The 25,028-nt window shown below is 36.2% G+C and overlaps 1 pseudogene; it reads right to left on the bottom strand.

Annotated features, from left to right (window-relative positions):
- Nucleotides 1-391: 391 nt before the first annotated feature.
- Nucleotides 392-900, bottom strand: LOC102500268 (myosin regulatory light chain 12B pseudogene; annotated as a pseudogene).
- Nucleotides 901-25,028: the final 24,128 nt, after the last annotated feature.

The following is a 25,028-nucleotide window of genomic DNA, read 5'->3' as shown; positions in this document are numbered from 1 at the left end:
CAGTTTGTTTTAGATGTATATTTATTTGTTATTTTTTAGACAATAATACATTTTAGAAAGTTATTTGATTACATTTATTTTCCAGACATTTTCAGTTATTCACTTGAATTTAGCTCTATTTTTGTTGGAGTATTTTTCCTCAAGAAGGTTTTATTTTTCCCTCCACATTTGTTGATTTTTATCTGCAACCTCTTTTCAATACAATTTCAATACAGTACCTCATCCTCTGTTAAGTGGCAGAAAAGTTCTGAAATAAATACCGAAAACACCAAAAAGGCAAAGTTGTGAAACTAAAGCTGCATGCAGCAGTTTCTGTGAGGGTGGAAGAGAGGTCTGAGAAACAAGATAGAGAAAGACAACCACCAAGTGGAACATTTTAGCTAAGGTTCTTTCAGTCTTTGTGGTCTTTTGCTCCATGTTTAAGGATGCGTGTGAACTGAATGTAATTGAAATTCCCTTTTTGTCAATAGGTGCTTCTCTGTCCCCCACCACATCTGTGAAACTATCTTCCATTGTTGTCAGCAGCTCTCTCAGGTAATCCTCCTGAATGATTCCTGTTGTTTTTTCATCAAAATAGGCAAAAGCATTTCTGACATCTTCGGAATCTATGCCATTTAGCTTCTCCCCAAATGTGGTGAGGAACATAGTAAATTGATGGGACCTGGAGCCTCATTTATCATGGCATCATTTATTGAGGTATGCATCAGTGGGCCTCATCCCTAGCAATGCAAACATATCATGCAAATCCTTGTTGATGAAACCATTGCTGTTTTGATCAGTCATGTTGAAGGCCTCTTTGAACTCCTGAATCTGTGACTGGTCAAACATGGTGAACACATTGGATATTGCACACTGAGCGTGCTTCTTGGTGGATTTGGTCTTTGCCTTTTTGTTCATCATAATTGTTTAATTATGGCACCAGACACCAAAACTAGAGCTGTCTTGTGTGAGATGATGAGAGGTGGCAACGAGCGCTGGGCTCCTAAAAAAGGGTCTGAAGTTGGACCTTGGCAACCTTGTGAGGTCTTATACACTTGAAGATTTTCTTTTTTCTATCAGATTTAAAAATACATTGGCAAATATAATATTCTACATTCACATTTTCCTTCTACTTTATTGCTTTCTTGCTTCTTTTTAGTGTAATTCTTATTTCTCTTTAATATGTCCTTTCATTTTGGAAGCTTTTAGAATTTTCTCTTGTGTTCGATATTATTAAATTTTACTACAGTCTGTCTAGGTATAAGGTTCTGTCTATTATTCTGTGCTCTATATGGATCTCTTTTGAAAATTGGACCACTTTTATTTTTCTTTGTCAAATATTTTTTCATCTATATTTTAAAAATCTATCTAGTGTTTCTAGTGTTCATACATTTTTGCTTCTATTTCTAACCTCTATATGTCTTATTTTATTTTACTATATGTCTCATCATCACCTATTTCTGCTGCCTTTTGGGAAAATTATTCAATCTAATTATCCAGCTCACTAGTTTATTTTAAAACTGATTTATTTTTTAAATTTACCTATTATACTTTTTGTACTTCACATTCTACCATGTTCCTTTTGGGGGCACAAGAGCTTTCTAGAGAGAAAGCTCCAAGAGGGAATGGCCATGCCACAGTCTCTTCTCTGTTCTCTTCTCAGGATTTTGGGCATGTATACACACACCCACACATGCCCACCCTGATTTTCAAGCTGCTAGGTCCAGGACTTGAATCATGGAGTCAGCCTATGTGGGATCCTATGTGGGAACCTCCACACCACATATAGTCCATTACTTCTTCTTGGTACCACTTAACACTACTTATATTCCCCATTCTGTGTTTGAGAATATTCTTTACCATCATTTGGGTTATCCATTCCACCAGTTCTTCCTCATTGTGTTATTGTCATTCAGTATGTAATCTTTGTAGAGTTGTACCTGCTGGGTGTCTGAGATGTCATATTTCTCTAGAAATAACAGAGCTCTCAGATTTTTTCTTTCTTACTCTACTGATAGAAACAGATGTTATTTCATTCCTTATTTGGTATAGATTTACAACATGATATTTTTAATGTATTTTATAGCTACTACAAAATAATATTTAATTATTTTGATGAAAATGCACAGTACTCTTTCCTTGTTGATTTGATTTTTTTTTTTAAATGCTAGTCACCATGCAATACGGTGATTCACTTACCTACAAATGAGGCAACACCTATAGCTTGAAAACACTTTGAGAATATATTTGTGAGGTAAAGATTGAAGATTAGGATGGGTTATGGGCCAGCAGGTGGTATGGTGATTAAGATGCTGAATTTCCATAAGACCAACTACAGTTCGAGTCCCAGACCCAGCAGCTTGAAAATCATACCAGTTGTGTGCGTGTGTACCCAAAATCCTGAGAGGAGAATGAAGGAGATGGGATTATGGCATAGTCATCGTCTCTGGAGGAGGAGGGTGATTTCCCATATTCCCTCTCTCTGGTAAGTACACATGCCCCGTGGCAAAAACCTAAAATAAATAAGTAAGTAAATAAATAAATAAAAATAATGAGGGTTGAAGGACTATGCCCTCAAGCCCTAAGTAAGCATCACAAAATTCTTTAGGTGAATCTAGTTTGCTTGACTCCACTGGACAATAACTCTGTTTAGAAATTAATTTTTAAATTCTTAAGAGAAGCTCTTTGAAATGGCAAACTCTTTAGATTATAAGTTACCAGTGTCAGTAGTTTGGTGGAGAATGGGTTAGATTAAGTAATACCTAAGAATGAATTGTCAGCTTATACCTATATCAACTCCTTACTCACACAAGGCTGCTGTAAGAATATCTGCACCCCTGGGCCTTGACAGTTAATGCTAATTTCTGAGACTAAGGAGCAAGCAATGATTCTTCCAAGGAAATGAGGGATGATTAAGCAGAGGGCTTTAAAAATCTGTCCCAGTCATACATTAATATTGCTGCCAGGCTGCCCTTGGCTCTGGGAGGTTGCCTTACCCTCCCAGACCAGTTCACAACAGCCTTTATTCTCTCCGCGGTTTTTCAAAGTTTTTATGTTATTTCATTTAATAAATGCTTCTTTTTCTTCCACAGATTTTCCGGAAGAGGTTAAATTTAGAAAAAAAAAATAGTGGATTATGTTTGGATAAAGACTTACATTAGGTCTCTTTAGTAATCCTTAAATTATACAGGCTCAGAAATCATACTTTCCATCGGAGGGCCTTAGTGATCAATCTGAAATGCATCTATGTCAAGATAGAAATCAAAGTGATAGAAAGAATATAGTTTTGTTACATGATTTTTTTAAGATTGACTTGGCATTTTATTTTCTCCAGTGTTTTCTAGGTAGCATTCCTTCTTACAAGTTCCAGACTAGGCTTCAGTGATCTGTTAGTGTTTGCATAACCAAAGCCAAACAGGGGACTTCAGTCATAATGCACTAGGAATGCAGTCAATCTGAGTAGCTCAGGGAAGCAGTCTTTGCATTTGTCTGGATTTTATAGCTCATTAACGATCATTCAGGTCATTGCTTTTGCTGGGGGTACATTATCATCCATATGTGGGGATAAGTATACACTGGGGTGATCCAACAAGCAGATGGGACAGACCTTTAACTATAATATGTTATGAAGAGCTCTGAAAGCCACTTCTTTCTCCAAAATACTTCCATATACCTGCTCTGATCTCTTCCTCAGTTTGGCCTTAAATTCCCCATCCTCATTCACAGTTTCTGTTATTCATATTTCCTTTGAGTTTGACAACAAAGACTACAGAATTCTTTCTAATCCCCACTGACAAAAGCCCTTTCAGACCATACACATATTACAGTGCACATGCTGGTTAGTGATCACCCCTCCATTCTAGTTAGCAGATAATCTCTCCCTCATCTGACCTCATCATCTTTCTCCTCAAAGATGCATTCCCCTCCCATGTCCCTCAGAACTAGACTTGCCGCTGCCATTCACGCAGTGGCCCATAGTGATGCTCAGTTCTTTCCTTGCCCTCACCAACCCACAATCATCGTGAGATTTAATGTCAAAATTTCTCTAGAATTTGTTCACTTCTGAAGCCACCATCCTAGGCATATATCATTGGATATTCCCCACAGTTTTCTGACTAGTCTCTCCACTTTAGTCTTCAAGTTTGTTATCAAGTCAGCTAGAATGTTTTGGCCATATGAGCACCTTGATGGAAGTCTACAGTGCTGCTCAATGACTCTTAGAGTGGTTTGAAAATATTTTTTTACCACCTCAAAACTCACTTAGAGTAGAAATGAGGAACAGGCTTGGAAAAGACAGATCTGTTTTTTGTTTGTTTGTTTTTTGAGAAGTTTTTGCTATAGGGCATGTGCGCTCGCCAGAAAGACAGAGAGAGAGACAGAGAGATAGAAAGCAAGAAATCACCCCCCGGAGGGAGGGCCACACTGCAATCCCTTCTCCTCCCTTCTCCTATTGGGATCTTGGGCACTCACACAGACGCGCCCTGCTGAATTTAAGCCACAGGGTCTGGGTCTTGAACCGCAGTTGACTACATGGGAGTTCAGCGATCTAGCCATTATGCCAACTGCTGGTCCCAGGACAGATCTTTTTAAATATACCTTTATTTTAAGACTTAACTTTGACAATTTAAGTTTTTTATATTATTATAAAAGAAAATTAATAAAAAAGCAATGTCTTAAAATCTAAAACAAAATCTAACCCTGTATATAGTTGACTTAATCTCATAGCAAAACTGTTTTATATTATTTTAAAATTTGGAAATTTGTTCCTATATTACCAGTAGGGTATATCCTAGAGAAAGAATTGAAAAAGAAGTTAAACTATTTTCAGTAATCACATTGCTGGTGATACTATTTTATATGTGATGTTGGATAAAGCAAATAAATAATTACACTGGTATCATTGAAAACCTAGTTTTTGCTTGCTTGTTTTTGCCAGAGGGCATGTGCACTCACCAGAGAGAGACAATGAGAGGGAAAGTGAGAAAGCACCCTTATGAGACATGATCAGACTGAAGACTTTTCTCCTTCATCTCTCCCTCTTTTTAGGATTTTGAGCACATATGCATATGAACCCACTGTGTTTTTCAAGCAGCCAGATACAGGACTTAAATCTTTGGTAGGCCACATGGAATACAACTGCCTTAAGCATCAGGACACAGGCTGGCCCCAGGAAACCAAAATTTTCAGTGTGGAAGAATGGAGATACAGATGTAAGCCCACAGTACTGACTTTGAAATGGAGAATCAATATAACCTATTATTAATAAAATAGATATTTCCTTGATTAGTTATCTGAAAAAGCAAAAAGCAATGGCCAACCCAGCTGAGCCCCACCAGGATCCAGACTGGAATCTCACAATAACATTGTCTAGTAAGTGGAACTAGGGTTTTTAGAGAAATGACTATCTTCTGCATCCAATTAGGAATCATGGAAGGGAAATTTGGTGCCTCTTGTACTAATGGAAAGGCTCTATTCAGAAGGATTCAGCAGTTAAGCTGAATTAGTTCCCACTGGACAACGATGGTACAATCAATTGGAATGTACACAATTATAATACAAAATATTTAATAATTAGAATTTATGATGATTTCTCTATGCTATAAATTAGGTCACTATTTTTAAAACTAGGAAACAAATGCAAAGAAACACATGTTTACCTTAGCTTTCCTGTTTAATATATACCTTGCAATATCTAAATCTTAATGAAGCTGTTTCTGTAAATGCATTCAGTCATTAAAGGGCAGAATAAGAATATCAGCAGTATTGAATTTGTGTATCTTAATAATGGTCATCAATTACTGGTAATGTTAAAAAAGAAAAGATAATAGCTAGTATTCAACTCCTGATGGAAATATACAATAACAGCTATGAAATAGTCATGTCGGTGACAGGGGTGAAACAGGAGGGGCATTCCCATAGGGATAGGGTCCCAGTTCAAGTCTGGAAACCCCCTCAAGCATGATGAACACACACTTGGCCCAGGATTTGGGACTGGCTGAAGCTGGGGAAGGTGGATTGTGACATCAAGATCCAGTTGGAAATGTTCTATCTCTCTCTCTCTCTCTCATGGGCCAAATAAATAAATAAACTAAAAAAGAAATATTCATTCCACATTTAAGAAAATAGAATTGGAGTCTCATCAATCTATCATTTCTCACCAAGGAGAGACAACCAAATTCAAACTGCCAGGGAATTCTTTATGGGGAAAGAGCCAGTTTCTTCAACATTAGCAATGGAAAATGCAAAGATGAAACCTTAGGATATTGAAGGTGAGCCTATACACACATGAAACATATGTCAATGTATGTACCTTATTTGAATCATGAGTCAAGTAGGCATTTTTTTTTTAGGGGTTTTTGCTATATGGCACATATACTCGCCAGAAAGACAGAGGGGCAGAAAGCAAGAAATCACCCCCCAGTGGGGATGGCCACATCGCAGTCCCTTCTCCTCCATTCTCCTCTCAGGATCTTGGGCACACACGCACATGTACCCAGCGTGAGATTAAGCCACTGGGCCCAGGACTCGAACTGCAGTCGACTACATGGGAGTCCAGCGACATAGCCATTAAACCATCTGCTGGTCCCTCAAGTAGGCAAATTTTTTAAAAAGAGAAAAAAAAAAGTGAAAGATCCCTGAACACTGAGGAATATTTGAAGGCTTTAAGAAAATTGGTTATATTATTTTTAGGTGATGATAGTTCTTACATCTTGTGGTAAATATAATCCTAACCAAGAGCTGAAAAATAGTTGAAGTTGGGTAGTGGGTCATCCTTATTATTTTATCCTCTCCACTTCTGTTTATGTTTAAAATTTTCTGTAATAAAAATTTAAAAATGTTTCTATTAACTCAAATTTCTGTAGTTACTAATAGCAACAATGAGAATCCTGTATCAAGAGAAGATTTTTGATGTTCAACTTTTCTTGATTAATATTTCAAGGGAGTTAATAAGATACTATTTAAGTCAGAAACGCAATTACCTGCTCAGGCTTAACACAGGCAAATTTTCTTCCAAATCAATTTCCTTTGCTTCATAAAAGTCATTTCAAGTAAACGGAGAGAATTAGAAACTAGAACTGAGAGATAAGAAATAACTCTGGAAATTTATTTTATGGTTTAATTTCATATTTAATGTAGGCATTTAGTAATTGCATATATATTTCCTAAGACTCAAAGTTTCAGAAGAGTTAGATGTATTTGTCATATTTGGAAATCTTATATTTATAGCTCCCTGTTACAGTATCTTCCCCTTTTACTTAATCTTCTATTAGTCCACTAAATAGAACATATTTTATATAATAAAGTTGGAAAATCATGTCAGTAAACAAAGAATTAATTATGTCTTTGGTATGCTGTTCTAATTGGCTAACCACTTGGGAAAAGAATCAAATTACTTCATACCAAAATTAATTCTATATGGATAAAACATTTAAATATTAAAAATGAAAGCATAAAGTAGCATAATATAAATTATTTATAAATATTTATATAGTCTATGTAGAGGAATCACCTTCTTGTGATATCAAGACAGAAGCTCCATAAAATGATTGATAGATCTGAATATATAAAAATTTAATGAGGGGGGATGGCAGGTGGTGTGGTGTTAAGGGCATTGAACTCCCACATGGACAACAGTGGTTCAAGCCCCAGACCTGGTTGTTTGCTTTTCACTCTCTCTCTCTCTCTCTGTCCCTCTCTGATCAAATGAAAATAAATAAAGTTAAATAAAATAATTCTTAAAAAAATTTTAATTGGACCATCCCATGTTGCGGTGGTTAAGATGACTAGATTCCATATGGCTGACTGTGTGGTTCAAGGCCCAGACTCAGTGGTGTGAGAAATACATTGAGTGTGTGTGCGTGCCCAAAAATCCTGAAAGGAGGAAGAAATGGAGGAGAAGGGATGTGGCCATTTGCCATGTAAAAGTACTTTCTCACTTTCCCTCTCTCTGTCTCTTTCTGACAAGTGCATGTACCCTCTAACAATTTTTAAAAAATTAATCAAAATATCACAAAAGCCTTCCTTCCTATGAATTAATGACCAAGTGGTTATTGTTTTAAGACATATGCATTTAAGGATTAACATACACTTTTTTGGGTTAGGGTCTTTTTTTTTTTTCTTCCATAGAGTACATGTGTCAGAGACAAAGAGAGGGAAAGTTGGAAATCATGCCCCCCACCCCCAGGGTGGGGGTAATGACCATGCCACAATCCCTTCTCCTCTATTTTCCTCTTGGGATTTTGGCATACATATACACATACCTGGCATGATTTTCAAGTCGCTGAGTCCAGGACTCAAACTGTAGTTGGCCATACATGAGTTCAGCACCTTAACCACTGTGCCATCTGCTGGCCCCAAGGATTAACATTCTTAATTTATTAATGGCACTTCACTTATAAATGGATAAGAAAAAGATTATAATGCACTGAAGACATGAATAAATGACACACAGAAAAGGCTGGCCCCTTAGCATAGCAATTAAACTCTGTGCAAAGTCAGGCAGATTCCACACATACAATATTATTCGAGTCCTGGCCCTGGTGACTTGAAAAGCATTGCTGATTATGGACATGTGTGCCCAAGATCCTGGTGGGATGGAAAATTGGAGGACATAGGAGTTTGACATGACTAGGCCCTGTTGTGGTGAACTTTGTCTCTCTCTCTCACATCTGTGAGCTCTTCAATGTAAAAAGAAGGAAAAAAAAGATGCACCAAAAAATACTAACCCTTAATATACATGTATAAAAAAATGTACACATGCTTCTTAGTAATAAAATAATGTAAGTTAACATGAGGATGAAGTGACATCAAAGCAGCAAAGATAGTTTGTTCGGGTGGGTATGTGGCAGTACGGACTCTGGTACTACACTGCTGGGAGAAGTAGGAGTTGCTACAATCTCAAGGCAGTTTGGCAATATTAAGAGCCATAACATTTACATAACCTTTAATATGGAAATTTTCTTCTCTAGAAATTTGTTTTTTAAAAATAACAGAATGAGTGTGGAAACATTTAGCATAAATGTCTATTGCAGCACTGTTTATAATAGCAATCTGAAATCCAATGATGAGGGAATTTATTCAATCTCTTGATAGATACACATGTTGAAAAGGTATTTTATTAGCATAAACAATGTTTGTATTAAATGAGAGAAAAGGATGCAGAGCAACTTATATTGTGTTAGTCCATGTTATTTACATATTGGGTCATTGAAAAAGTCATGAAAAATTTTTCTACATTTTTCTATGCAAAAATGCATCATTCCTTTTCCAGTGACAATATATATCTATATCTATATATGTATATACATATTTATATATTCAATCTATTTGCATTTTATATTAGAAACCTTTAACTTTTGTAATGAACAAATGTTAAGATGTTTTGATATTTATATTCAAAAGTTTGTTTAGAACCTATGCTCCAAAATATAACTGTGGGAAATATTATTCAAGGTATTAGATCATAGAGAAACTCATGACATTCTTGACGACATATTATAATAATATATGCTTTTGAGGTAGAGTGATGAGTGAACCACAGCTCCAGAAGTAGAACTCTGGGTAGTCAGAAACACACAGGATGTGTACTTACACCTGATATTAACATGTTGCAACTTAAATAAATGTAGTACCTTTTGTATTTTGAGACTTTAAAGGAGTAGGACCTGGTTAGATTTTTAAGTCCAGGATATACACACACAGACATGAACCTGGACATAAATACATAAGCTTGGGCAGATGATGAGGAAAAACTAATCTCTTCCTCCTGATAAATACCTGTAGCTGATAACTAAGGGATTTTAACTCAATGATACATCATGTTCAAAGGTACAGTTATTCACCACAGTCAGATATCTGTAAATATTGAATATCTCAAACTGTTTTAGAATACCAGAACTCAGAAAGACTGATTCTTTCATTAATTCAACAAATATTTATTAAGCACATGTTATGCCCCAGACATCACTTTACTGTTTGGTTTGGTTACTGCAATAACCAAATCAAACCTGTCTTAGTCCCTCTATTGTGCTGTTTTCAGAAATACCTGAGGCTGGGTGATTTATAAATAGAGTTTTATTGACTCACGATTCTGGTGAAAGTCCAAAGGCATGGCTGACAGAAGCAGAGGATAGCAGACATGTATAGAGAGAGACCTGAGGGCAGCCATCTTCCTTTCATACGAATCTACTTTAACAAGAACTCCTTCTCAAGAGAGCTAGAACTCATTAACTTCATCATTAAGACATTCATTGAGACATTATTAATCCATTCATGGGACTGATGGCACCATCATGCAATCACTACCCAATAGACCTTATTTGTTAACACCATTACACTAGGGACCAAACCTCATAACTATAAGCCAGGATTTTTAAGTACTTTAGACATATTTACTCATTTATTCCCCAAGATAATCTCATTTTACAGATGAGAAAGTTAAGTTACAGATAAGTTAAGTAACTTGCTCAATATCTCACACTGAGATTCATACATAGTCTGGCTTTGGAATTCCCACTCTTAACCTGTACAACACAAGGTTGTCAGAATAGGCCCTTAACAACTTTATTTATTTAGGAGATATTTTTGTTATAGGGCACATGCACTTGCCAGAAACCTGAGGGAGACAGACAGAAAATCACCCTCCCCCACCCCGGGGAGATGGCCACACCACAATTATTCCTTCCAGTCTTTTTTCAGGATTTTGGGTATGCATGCACATGCACCAGGTGTGATTTTCAAGCTGCTAGGTCCAGGATTTAAACCACGGATGACCATGTGGGAGTCCTGCCCCTTAACCACTATGGCTCCTGCTGGCCCCTATTTTTTGAATGGTTGTGTGCCAGGCTCTGATTTGGGTATTCCACTAGTATGCCCTTCTCATTCAATTTATGTGTCAGAATCTAGCCAGGAAAACAACTGCAGGACTTGAGAATAGTCTTCACAATATACCCACATGTTTTAAAACTGCATATATTAGGAAAAAGTTTTATCCATTTCATGTTTTTCCATAAGGCCCTAAAATATAAGCAATTTCTTTTGTTCAATGTCTGACCTTTGTCAAACAGTGTTTGAGTTACAAACGCAAGATTGCAATATTTTCCTCTAAAAAGAAGAAAATGTTTACTTTACAGGGTTGCATGAAATGAAAATACAAATCAGTTATGTGTGGGCAGATGACTCCTTTGCCCATATGGATATATATATATATGTATACACACACACACGTACACATGCATATACACAAATATATACACACATACATATATATATATACACACTTACATACATACACATATACACACATACATAAATGTATATACGCATACAGAATACACATAGACACATACACACATATATGCACACACATACACACATATACACACAGACACAACATTCATATATGCATACACCTACATACATGCATATATACACATACATACTCACACTCACATACATATATATGTACATATATGTATGTACACATACAAAGTACACATACACACATACAGACACATGCATATATATACATACATATATACAAACACATATACATATACACATACATATACATGCACATACATGCATGCATATATACAAATAAATATATACACATACATACATATATACACACATACATATATATATATATATATATATACACATTCATAGTAGTGACAAACAAAAATTAATGAATTAAGAATACAAAATGGGAAATTATAATTTCAGAGCCTCTAAAATAATTTATTTTAACTGCCTCAATTATACATTTTCAGAAATCAGTTTCTACATCAGGTGCCATCTATTTATTGAATGATTTGCTTGCATGTAAGCACGCACCTGACCTGCTCCCTGTTTTTATAAATAAAGTTGTATTGGAGCACAGCCACATCCCTTCACTCATGTATTGTCTATGGCGGCTTTTGCACTAAAATGGTTAGAATTAAGTAGATACAGCAGAGACAGTATAAATCACTTACAGTTTCGTCATTCTCAGAAAAAAAAAATGCCAACCTTTGCCATATGAACATATTAGCAGTTGATGAACCACTAGAATAAGTCAAGTATTTAGAATATTCTTTTTCCTGTGAGTCAGTATTTTGCTTCACCTTGCAATCACTCTTTGTACATCCTCAGAGAAGGTGTCACTAAAAATATAGTCAACAGGGGCCAGCAGGTGGCATAGCGTTTAACGTGCTGGACTCCCACATGGCCAGCTATGGTTCAAGTCCCGGTCCTGGTGGCTTGAAGATCACACCAGATGCATGTGTCCACATGCCCGAAATCCCAGGAGAAGGATGGAGGACAAGGGGTTGTGGTGTGCATATCCCCTTTATAGGATGATTTCTCATTTTTCCTCTCTGTTTCTCTGTCTTCTCTGGAAAGCACACAGTCCTGTGGCAAAAACCTTAAAAAAGGAAAAAAAAAGTGAACAGAGCTCCTAGTCTTCACTAGAACAGCAAAACACACACTCATGATATAATAGATTCCATTTTCAAATGATGACCACCAGCATAAAATTGACTCTTAAACATCTCTGTCTTATGGTGCTCTGCTAAGTGCCAATCATGCTTATATTTATTCCTGCTTTGCAGCCTAATACACAAAATATGGAGACAGAGTCCCATGTTATACTCTAAATGAAATAAACATTTAACCTATTGATAATGAAAGAATAAATCAATTTCTTTTTGGCTATTTTTGATGTATAAGTATACATCAAAATATCTAGCCTGAAGATTTGGATTCTAATTGAAAATACCACAACTTTAAGAAGGAGAATTCTTATTAAACTTGCTTACCAGGAAGTTGTATCACAAACCTTGTTTTATAAAACATCCTTTTTAGTTCAGGAAGAAATACAAGGATATATGCCTCAGGGTATGCTGGAGAGAGAGAGAGAGGGACAGACAGAGACAGTGAGAGGAAATAAATCAGCCCCCCCACCCCCAGGGATGATGGCTATGCCACAATCCCTTCTTCTCCATTCTTCTCTTGGGATCTTGGTCATGTACACACACGTGCCCAGTGCGAGTTTCAAGCTGCCGGGTCCAGGTCTTGAACTACGATAGGTCATGTGGGAGTCCAGTGACATAACTGCTAGGCCACCTGCTGGCCCCAAAAGGATAAATAATTTTAGGTATTCTGTTTTGTTTTTCTTTCCCTTTTTAATTTTTGCTATAGGGCATGGGTGCTGGCTAGAGAAAGACAGAGACAGGGAAAGTGAGAAATCCCCGCACCCAGGGGCATGGCTGGGCTTCAATTCCTTGTCTTCCAGCCTCCTCTTGGGATTTTGGGCATGCACACCCCATGCGGGTATGATTTTCATGTCACTGGATCCAGAACCAGAACAGTGTAGCCAGCCATGTGGGATCCAGCACCTTCACCTGCATGCCACCTGCTAATCCTGGCAATTCTCTTCCTAAAAACCGCAAGTCAAGCTTAATGAGAGACAAAATAATAGGTTGCAAAGGCAAACAGAGTTAATGTCTAAAGTGATCATTTTCTTAGTTCTGAGTTCAACATATCAGCTGGCTTGAATTGTGGGCAATACACACAATTAAAACTGAATAAAAAGGGGCCAGCAGGTGGCGTGTTGGTTAAGCTGCTGGACAGTCTCACATGGCCGACCACAGTTTGAGTCCCGGACCTGACTTGGTGGCTTGATTTCTCACTTTCTCTCTCTCTCTCTCTGTGTCTCTCTCTGGTTAAATTAAAATGAATGAATGAATAAATAAAATTTTAAAAATAATTCTTTAAAAAATAATAAAATTGAATAGATGATGAGACCCACACTTATCTGGGTTCCTATTCCTTCCAATGCCCAAAATCAAAACCCTGCCATCATCTCTACATAGTAAATCAAGTAGAAATGCCTGTTGATTTAATGTCATTTTATCTTTCCAGATATGACCATTGCTGCATCTTCAGCAACTATAATGGTACATTAATAAAGCAAGTCACTAAAAAGAGTATGTCCTATTAACTAATTAGGTGATCATAAAGAGAATAAAATTCGATAGCAAAGGTAGATATACTATCATCTTAACTATTTTGACTGACGTGATTAATTTCTAATCACATCAATCCAATTGCCTGCCAACTGGATTGATTATTTTCTAATTAGTTTTTATTATGAAAATTAAAAAAATCCACTCTCAATGTTAAGCAATAAGTAATAGTCATATTTGTACTTGGTTATTTCCTCCTCGGTTTTTATTTAGACAGCATCGTAGATTCACTTGCAGTGTAAAATCTGCCACAGAGAAATACTTTTTATCTGTACTCAGTTTCCCCAAAGGTAGCACCTTATAAAATGATAGTTCTATATCATAATTAGATACTCAGTTTCCCCAAAGGTAGCACCTTGTAAATGATAGTTCTATATCATAATTAGATACTCAGTTTCCCCAAAGGTAGCACCTTGTAAAATGATAGTTCTATATCATAATTAGATATGGGCATTAAAATCAAGATGCAGAACATTTCCCACTGCATGGGACCCTTGTATTTCCCTTTTATAGCCAAGCCTACTTTGTCCTGTCTCCACCCTCTCCTTATCCCCAGACCACACAGATCTGTTCTCCCATCATTAATTTTGTATATTGAATTTTAACATAGACCAAATCAGTTTTCTCATTTATTGTTCCATGTCCTATCTGATTGTTTCCTCTTGATGTTTTCATGTTTTTTTACCCTATAGATTTGATTACACGCACAGTAAACATTTCTGACAGTTTTTCACAGGTGATTCTCTGTGCTTTGTTTTGCATCTATCAAGAGGTATGCAGTATCAGAATATCTGAATATTAGTGATACTAAGTTTGATCACTGTTGATTTGATGACTAGCAGATTATTCCATGGAAAAATATTTTTTTTCTTTTGGCAACAGTGTAACTGCTCATTTTTTTAAGAGTTATTTTAATTTAATTAATTAATTAATTTTAATTTGATCAGAGAGAGACTCAGAGAGAGAGAGAGAGAGGGAAAGTGAGAAAGCAACCCTCCAGTTTGGGAACTTGAACCACAGTCAGCCATGTGGGAGTGTCCAGTGCCTTAACAACAATGCACCTTCTGGTCCCCAACATTTTAACTGTTTTAAACTTTATGTATCTTTGCCTGAAATATTTACTTCATTGGGTGAGTGTCAGAAATTACAATTTTCATTTTTTGGAGAGTTTTTTGCTATAGGGAGCATGTGCTCACCAGAAAGACAGAGAGAGACAGAGAGACAGAAAGCAAGAAGTCACCCCCCAGAGGAGATGGCCATGTTGCAATCCCTTCTTTATTTTCTTCTCAGGATTTTGGGCATGCACACATATATGCCAGGCATGAATTTTAAGTAACTGGATCCAGGACTCAAACCATGGTCAATCACGTGGGAGTCCAGCAACGTAAAAATTATGCCATTTACGGGTTTCCAGAAATTACAATTTTGTAACACTGTTATTATTTCTGTATTTATTAACTGACATGGTTATGTGGAAATGATAGGTTTTTTTCTTCCAAAATTTTGTTCACCTCTTCTTTAATTAACAGCTGTCAGAGTAAGTTACTGGTATAACAGTAGGATGACTATATGTTGTCCAGACAATCCAGGTCATGTCTTTTTTCCCCAAATACATGTTTTTTGCTTTCATTCATTCTTAAAAAGTTACTAGATTGACAAGGTATAAGATCATCTCCAATCTCGTCTGTACCTTTCACTTTGAGAAAAATGTTTATTTGGTGTTTTACAAACAATTAATTATGCCTTTTGATATCCAAGTCTTTTATACTCAAGTTATTAAAATAACGATCCCTTTTGATGCTCAAATTTCAATACTCAAGTGCTTAAATCTCAAAATTTCTGCTGTAAATTCTTTAAAAATACCTTTGTAGTGGGGGCCAGCAGGTGGCGTGGTGGTTAAGAGCTCTGAACTCCCACATGGCCAACCACAGTTTGAATCCCAGACCTGGAGGCTTGCTTTCTCACTCCCCCCACCCCCCACACTCTGTTCCTCTCTGGTAATGGACTCCTATATAGTCGACCCCAGTTTGAGTCCTGGATCCTACTTAAAACTCATTCTAGGTGTGTGTGCATGGTGCCCCAAATCCTAAGAGGCAAATAGAGGAAACACATTGCAGGATTGCAGTGTGGCCATCCCTGATGGAAGGTGATTTCTCGCTTTCTGTCTCTCTGGTGAGTGCATGCACCCGATAGCAAAACTCTCTCTAAATCAATCAAAACAAAAACAAAAACACCTTTGTGTGTTTTTTATATAATTCCAGTGTTTTTTTTTTTTTTTTTTACTAAATGTTTGTTGTCTGAAATATAAAGGTATTATACCTAACTCTTGTATTTTTGATGCTCCTGATCTGAATGTAATCATTTGCTCAAGGACTGCTTATTTCTTTTAATGGGGACTGTCAGTTAGAAAACAAGATCCGAGTATCAGTATTCAGTTTTACTATAGTTCTCTTGTTTTTGGGTATTTTATTGGTGTAAGCATATATATACTTAAATATTAAGTTTACACTGTTATTTCCATTTCCAATTCCACTGTGATTTAACATTACAGTGAAATCCTTAATTTCTTTGATTTTTTAAATTTATATTGCTTGTTTTATACTGAAAACAGTAGTTGCTAATGAACACATTTACTTTATTCAATGCTATGAATAAAATGGTTACAAAACAATTCCAATATGTTTACCAATCTAAGTAAGGCTTACAATTTTCTTTCAGTTTTTTTTTACCCTTTAGAATATATTCGCTAAGAATACACAATCAGGACATTGGGTCAAAAGTCATTTAAACATTGTGTGGCAAAAAAAGGTCACAAGCAAAATAAGACAGACAAATAATAAACTGGAAAAAATTGCTTACATTTTTATCACAGGCAAAAGGGTAATCCCAGACACCAAAAGCTACTAGAGAGGCCAGCAGGTGGTATGGTGGTTAGGGTTCAGGATCTCGCAAGGCTGACCATGCTTTGAGTCCTAAACCCAGCAGCTTGAAAATCACACCAGGAATATGTGTGTACATGTTCAAAATCCAGAGAGGAGAATGGAGGAGAAGAGATTGTGATGTGACCATTAACCCTGGCCAGAGAGTTGATTTCTCACTTTCCCTCCCTCTATCGCTTCCTGGCGAGTATATATGCCCTATGGCAAAGAAAAAAAAAAACCTTAAAAAGAAAATGCTAATAGAAATAGAATATATAAAAATAAGAAAATGTGGTGGAGAGAAAAACAGCTCACTGTAAAAAAGAAATGCAAATGGCTTTTACTATATGAAAACAGGATAATTTGATCACAATAAGTTAAATACAAATTAAAACTCTATTAAATGTACCAATTTCAATTTATCACACTGGCAGAAGTCCAAAAATCTGATAACATATTCTATTGGCAAGGCTGCAGGAGTACAGACAATGACATATTGCTGGTGACAATGCAAAAACGATGTAAATCTTTATGGAGAGAAAAGGCAATAGCTAGGAAAATTTGTATGTGAATTCACTTTTTGACTCAGATAATCCAGAATCTCCTTATCTCAAGATCACCAATTTAATCTCCAAAGTCCCTTTTGCTATGCAAGGCAACCAACATTTTTATAGTTTACAAGAATTAGGACATGGCTATCTTGTGGGACCATTTTCTGTGTACCACACAGGACCACCAAATAAGTAGATGAATTCAGTGATAATAAACTTAAGGGAATTTAAGTCATATAAAAAATTTCCTCTGAACATGAAATAATTAAGCAAAAAATCAATAGAAAAATAGAAAATTGTAAAATATTTAGAAGACACAAAAGTATTTTTTAAAAGAGTTATCTAATTTTATTTATTATTTTTTTAAAAAATTTGCTATAAGGCACATGTCCTCACCAGAGAGAGAGGGAAAAAAAAAGAGAGAGGTTGAGAGAAAGAAAGTGAGAAAGTAAACCACCAGGTCTAGGACTCAAACCGCAGTCCTCCATGTAGGAGCCTAGTATCTCAACCACCACACCACTTGCTGGTCCCCTACAAAGGTATTTTTCAAGGACTTAGACAAGGCAATTTTAAACTAAATTATCCTTAGTTCAAAGAATTCACAAGGGAAATTAGAAAATATTTGGAACTAACCATAAAGAAAACAATTACGTTGCAAACTGTGGGATACAGTTAAAACAGTGTATATAAGAAATTTCTGTCTTTTAATACTTACATAATAAATTGGAAGTTTATAAAATCAATGAAATAAGTTTCCACCACAAAAAGTTTAAAAATACCAAGTGTCTTTTTAATGAAACCCAAGTAAGTTAAAACAGGTAAGTAATAAAGATGAGGAAAAAAAAAAAAGCATAAATAAAAGAGAAAATAGACAAATACAGTTTAGATCAATGAAATTCAAAGTTGCCTCTCTGAAAAGGTTTTAAAAAAACCCTGATAAATAACTAGTACATGGGCAAAGGGGAAAAACACAAAAACCAGAAATCGTCATTATCAGAAATGAAATAAGAGATGGCCCTATTGCTTGAATTGTCATTGTAAGGAAAATAAGGGAATATCATGAACAATTTTTTTCCAATAAATATGAGAACTTAAACGAATTGAATATATTGCTTTAAAGACAACATTGCAAAACTGACACAGAAAAAGACAGACACCTGAATAGTTCTGTATCTATTGAAGAAATTGAATTCATTACTTAAACTGCCTTTAGAAAGAACAGACTCAGATGGCATCACAGGAGAATTTTACTGAATATCTAAGGAAAAAAATACCATAAAAACTCATTAAGGAAATCTAGGAGGAAGCAACATTTTTCCAAGTACATTCTAAGTTCATCATTAACCCGATATCACATCCAAATAAAGACCTAGCATTTGATTCATGAATATATCTAAATTTTCCTTTCTATTAAAAATATTTTATAAGCATGGCCTTTTTAATAAGCCAGTGGTTTTATAATGTTAGAAGACTAAAAAGTGGTCCTTTAAAACGCAGAAAACACCTCATTTTACTTGAACCAGATGAGACCACAGTACAACATTAGTTATACGAGCAACCAGAAATGTACTAAAATGAAAGTTATTGTTCTGCAGGTAGAAAAAATTTTTTTGACTGGTTTAACCTCTCACTTTAAAAAAATCATTTGTACTCTCACTGAATTTATACTCTAGGTAATAATGTGCCAGATTCTCTTTTATGGTTTTAAGAGTGCCAAATTTGGGTACTCTTACATGGATACTTTGGATACTTGTAATACTTTTTTTTTTTTTTTTAAGAGAGGTTTTTCCTATGGAATGTGTGTGCTCGCCAGAGAGACAGAAGGAGACAGACATACAGAAAGCAAGAAATCACCCCCTAGGGGGGATAGCCAGCCACAGTCCCTTCCTTATCCAGTCTGCTCTCAGGATTCTGGTCATGTATGCATATGTGGCAAGCATGGGTTTTTAAGACGCCAGGTTTGGGACTCAAAGCACTGTGGACTACAAGGGAGTCCAGCAACGTAACCATTACGCCATCTGCTGGTCCCCAAATACTGTTTTTTTTTTTTTTTAAGATAGCAAAAGTCCAAAAGAAAAGATTTGTTTTCTGTTTATTTCCTTTGTTTTATGTTCCTTTTCTTTTTTTATGTTCCTGTGGGTTACCTGAACATTTTATACGATTTCATTTTTTTTTTACCTATAGTATTTTTAGTTTTAATAGGTAGGGTATAGCAGTATGTATATGTGACACTTGGTCCACTGTCACCAACATTTTACCACTTTAAATGAAGTTTAGAAAGTTCACTCAGATTTGGTCCCTTTACTGGCTTCACTTTTTAGATGTATTTCCTCCACATACACTACAGTAGATGGTATTATAATTTGTGCACTAATCATTGGACATGATATGAAAACCTCATGAGAAATCGAATCATCTGCTTTATTTATCCTATTTTTATCCTTTCCAATGTTATTTCCTTCTTAAGTTCTAAACTTCCTGTTAATCCATCCCATTTAGAGAAGTTCACTGGCAATTCTTCAGTGGTAGATTTAGCAATAATAAGATCTCTTAGGTTTCATTCTTCAGAGAATGTCTTATTTTCTCTTAATTGTTAAAAGATATTTTCACCAGATACAGAATTTGCAGTTGAGTTGTTCTCTTCCAATAGTTGAGAAATATTATGTCACTTTTTTTTTTCTTTTTGCCCTGTGTTGTTTTAGATGTGAAATTGATATTGTTTCTTGTAAGTAATGTGTCACTTGTCTTTGGTTGATTTGAAGATTTTTTTTTCTGTCTTTTGTGTTTAGATGCTTAGTTATGATATCTCTTGGCATGGATTTCTTTGGGCTTATTCTATTTGCAGTTTGCTCAGCTTTATAAATGTGTAGGCTTATGTCTTTCACAATTTGGAAAGTTTCAGCCGTTATTTCTTTTTTTAAAGGAATTATTTTATTTAACTTTATTTATTTACTTATTAAATTTGACCAGAGAGGGACAGACTGAGAGAAAGAGAAAGAAAGTGAGAAAGCAAGCCACCAGGTCCAGGACTCAAATCATGGTCAGCCATGTGGGAATCCAGTGCCCTTAACCACCACGCCACCTGCCAGCCCCCTCAGCTATTATTTTTTTGAATAGTTTTTCCATCCTCTCTCTCCTTTTCTTTGAAAATGCCAATAGTAGAGTCAGTGTTTGCTCTCTTGTTGTTGTCCCACAAATCCCTGAGACCATATTATTTTCAATCTGTTTTCTCACTATTCAGACCAGATACATTTTGTTAATCTATTTTGAAGTCACTGATTCTATCCTGTCATCCTCATTCTATTATTGATCATTTTCTGTATTAACTTTTTTATTATTTTATTTTCCAATTCTATCATTTTCATTTGGTTATCTTTTTATAACTTTTTTATTTCTTTGCTGAGATTTTTCTATTTTTTCATTTGTTTCAAGAGAATTTATGATTGTTCTCTGAAGTATAATTATGATGATTGCTTTAAGACCTTTTCATATTGCATTAACCTCCTTGTCATATGTGTAGAGGTTAAAGGTGGCTAGAACCCACATGGCCCACTGTGTGGTTCAAATCCTGGATCCGTCAGCTTGAAAACGTGGGCACGTATGAACATATTGCACATCCCAAAATCCCTAGAGGAAAGTAGAAGAGAAGGGCCTGTGGTGTGGCCACGTACCTCTTGAGAAATGATTTCTCTCTTTTCTTCTCTCTGTCTCTTTCCAATGAGTGTACACTCCTGATAGCAAAAAATAAAAATATAGACAAACAATATCTTTGTCAAATTGTCCAACTTCTGATTCATCTTGATGCTGCCATCTGTTGATTTTCTTTCCTTATTCAGGTTGGGGGATAGCCAGCCACAGTCCCTTCCTTATCCAGTCTGCTCTCAGGATTCTGGTCATGTATGCATATGTGGCAAGCATGGGTTTTTAAGACGCCAGGTTTGGGACTCAAAGCACTGTGGACTACAAGGGAGTCCAGCAACGTAACCATTACGCCATCTGCTGGTCCCCAAATACTGTGTTTTTTTTTGTTTTTTTTTTTTAAGATAGCAAAAGTCCAAAAGAAAAGATTTGTTTTCTGTTTATTTCCTTTGTTTTATGTTCCTTTTCTTTTTTTATGTTCCTGTGGGTTACCTGAACATTTTTTACGATTCCATCTTGTTTTTACCTATAGTATTTTTAGTTTTAATAGGTAGGGTATAGCAGTATGTATATGTGACACTTGGTCCACTGTCACCAACATTTTACCACTTTAAATGAAGTTTAGAAAGTTCACTCAGATTTGGTCCCTTTACTGGCTTCACTTTTTAGATGTATTTCCTCCACATACACTACAGTAGATGGTATTATAATTTGTGCACTAATCATTGGACATGATATGAAAACCTCATGAGAAATCGAATCATCTGCTTTATTTATCCTATTTTTATCCTTTCCAATGTTATTTCCTTCTTAAGTTCTAAACTTCCTGTTAATCCATCCCATTTAGAGAAGTTCACTGGCAATTCTTCAGTGGTAGATTTAGCAATAATAAGATCTCTTAGGTTTCATTCTTCAGAGAATGTCTTATTTTCTCTTAATTGTTAAAAGATATTTTCACCAGATACAGAATTTGCAGTTGAGTTGTTCTCTTCCAATAGTTGAGAAATATTATGTCACTTTTTTTTTTCTTTTTGCCCTGTGTTGTTTTAGATGTGAAATTGATATTGTTTCTTGTAAGTAATGTGTCACTTGTCTTTGGTTGATTTGAAGATTTTTTTTTCTGTCTTTTGTGTTTAGATGCTTAGTTATGATATCTCTTGGCATGGATTTCTTTGGGCTTATTCTATTTGCAGTTTGCTCAGCTTTATAAATGTGTAGGCTTATGTCTTTCACAATTTGGAAAGTTTCAGCCGTTATTTCTTTTTTTAAAGGAATTATTTTATTTAACTTTATTTATTTACTTATTAAATTTGACCAGAGAGGGACAGACTGAGAGAAAGAGAAAGAAAGTGAGAAAGCAAGCCACCAGGTCCAGGACTCAAATCATGGTCAGCCATGTGGGAATCCAGTGCCCTTAATCACCACGCCACCTGCCAGCCCTCTCAGCTATTATAATTTTGAATAGTTTTTCCATCCTCTCTCTCCTTTTTTTTTGAATAGTTTTTCCATCCTCTCTCTCCTTTTCTTTGAAAATGCCAATAGTAGAGTCAGTGTTTGCTCTCTTGTTGTTGTCCCACAAATCCCTGAGACCATATTATTTTCAATCTGTTTTCTCACTATTCAGACCAGATACATTTTGTTAATCTATTTTGAAGTCACTGATTCTATCCTGTCATCCTCATTCTATTATTGATCATTTTCTGTATTAACTTTTTTATTATTTTATTTTCCAATTCTATCATTTTCATTTGGTTATCTTTTTATAACTTTTTTATTTCTTTGCTGAGATTTTTCTATTTTTTCATTTGTTTCAAGAGAATTTATGATTGTTCTCTGAAGTATAATTATGATGATTGCTTTAAGACCTTTTCATATTGCATTAACCTCCTTGTCATATGTGTAGAGGTTAAAGGTGGCTAGAACCCACATGGCCCACTGTGTGGTTCAAATCCTGGATCCGTCAGCTTGAAAACGTGGGCACGTATGAACATATTGCACATCCCAAAATCCCTAGAGGAAAGTAGAAGAGAAGGGCCTGTGGTGTGGCCACGTACCTCTTGAGAAATGATTTCTCTCTTTTCTTCTCTCTGTCTCTTTCCAATGAGTGTACACTCCTGATAGCAAAAAATAAAAATATAGACAAACAATATCTTTGTCAAATTGTCCAACTTCTGATTCATCTTGATGCTGCCATCTGTTGATTTTCTTTCCTTATTCAGGTTGTAACTTTCCTGGTTATTTAAGTAGTAAGTGATTTTTGATTGACATTTACATATTATATTATGAGATTCCAGTTTCTGTTTAATTGTCTTTTGGTACAGGCCATGCCCCATTAAGGACACCCCAGGGTCTGGGTTTGTTCACTGACTCACACTGCTTTGTTGTTGTGGGGTGTGGCTCCACACTGGGCCCTTCCAACACCAAGTGAGGATGATTGGAGTTCCAGTTATCCTTCCCTCCCACTACTTCTTCTGCCTCTTTAATGCCAGGTAGGAGTGAAGGTTTAGCTCCTCACTGGTCCCTGCTGACACCAAATGAAGGGACACATGATGTAAATACTCCACTGTCAACCACCCTGTCTCCTACCCTACTTTCATTCCACCTCCTTGATGCAGGTAGGCGTGGAGGTTCAGTCTTGCTAATACCTGGTGAGGGGTAAACTGGAGCTTGTATTGGCCCCACTGGCATATCCTGATCAGTCCTGTTATTGTTGGGTGGGAGTGGAAAGTCAGCTCCTCATTGGGCTCTACTGCCTTGGCCCTGGTAGAGAAACTGGAACACTGTCTACTTTCACCCATCAGGGAATACAGTACCACCTCCCTACACATCCCTACACATCCCCTTGGTCATCAATCAAATGGGGGAAATCAGACCGCTGCCTATTTTCTCCTGAGCAGGGAATTAATTGGAGTAGAAGTTCAAAGCCCCACTCTGCGGCTGAAACTACAAGTTTACAAGATGTGGGTTATTTTTCCTTGGTGCTGGAGAGAGTTTGGTGGGTATTGACGAGAAGGTTTTCTAGGTTAAGTCACATGTTTCCTGGTTCTTTGGCTTGGGTGAAGGGGGCTTTCTTGGAGCTTTTTAAATCTGTGCCTATTGGCACTTTTGAGTGGGAGGCTGCTGTGTTGCCCTGTCTCAGATATTTGGGAGGCAATGGGAAACTCAGGGTAACCACCCTGCTTTGTTTCTCAAGCCTCAAGGTCCCTTTTCAGTTAGCAGTCTTCTTTCCTTTCCTCTGGAATGATTGCCTGTGTGGGTTGTTGTGTTATGTTTGTTTTTTGTTTGTGATGGGGTGGGCCTGGAGCAAATGGGATGACTCCATCTTAGCGGAACCAACATCCTTACCACAGAATGGTTAAAATTTTGTAAACACTACTAACAGCCTTTATTTTTTACATAACATGTTGCACACTAACCTGGTTAGGGATTCATTCAGCTACCTAGACCCTCTTGTCAAATCAGACTCTAAAAGATCAAGAGCAGACCAGGCTTAAGTCCTCATTAATCAGTTGAAAGAAGGTGAGGGGGAAAACCTTTTTCCCTGAGTAAGTAAGGCAGAATTTTTTAATATGTCTTTAGATGATAAATGATAAGTGAGAATATTTGATCTAGGGACAAGTGTAATATTTCCTCTGGATTTATGTCTACCATTTAGCACCACCAAGTTTAGTTCATGAACACTTTAATGATAAATATGCCTTTTAGGTTAATTTTTCTATATCTAAAAGAGTGGCCCAGTGAGAAGCAATGGCCAATCCATCCCCCAGCGGCTTCGGGTAGGGAAATACTGAGTCTGTCATCAATCATACCCTTCAGTCCTCCAGGGAAGATTATCTTTGTAGAATGTTGTAGAGCTAAATAAATTTAAAAGATTATCAGAGGGAGATTATAAATCTAAGCATAAATTCATGATCCTGGGAACCCATTAGAAT

The sequence above is a fragment of the Tupaia chinensis genome, unplaced genomic scaffold (assembly GCF_000334495.1).
Source record: "Tupaia chinensis unplaced genomic scaffold, TupChi_1.0 Scaffold000199_1, whole genome shotgun sequence".
NCBI classification, from domain to species: domain Eukaryota; kingdom Metazoa; phylum Chordata; class Mammalia; order Scandentia; family Tupaiidae; genus Tupaia; species Tupaia belangeri.
Note: the sequence above shows the minus strand (reverse complement) of the source record. Positions and strands in the feature narration are given on the sequence as shown.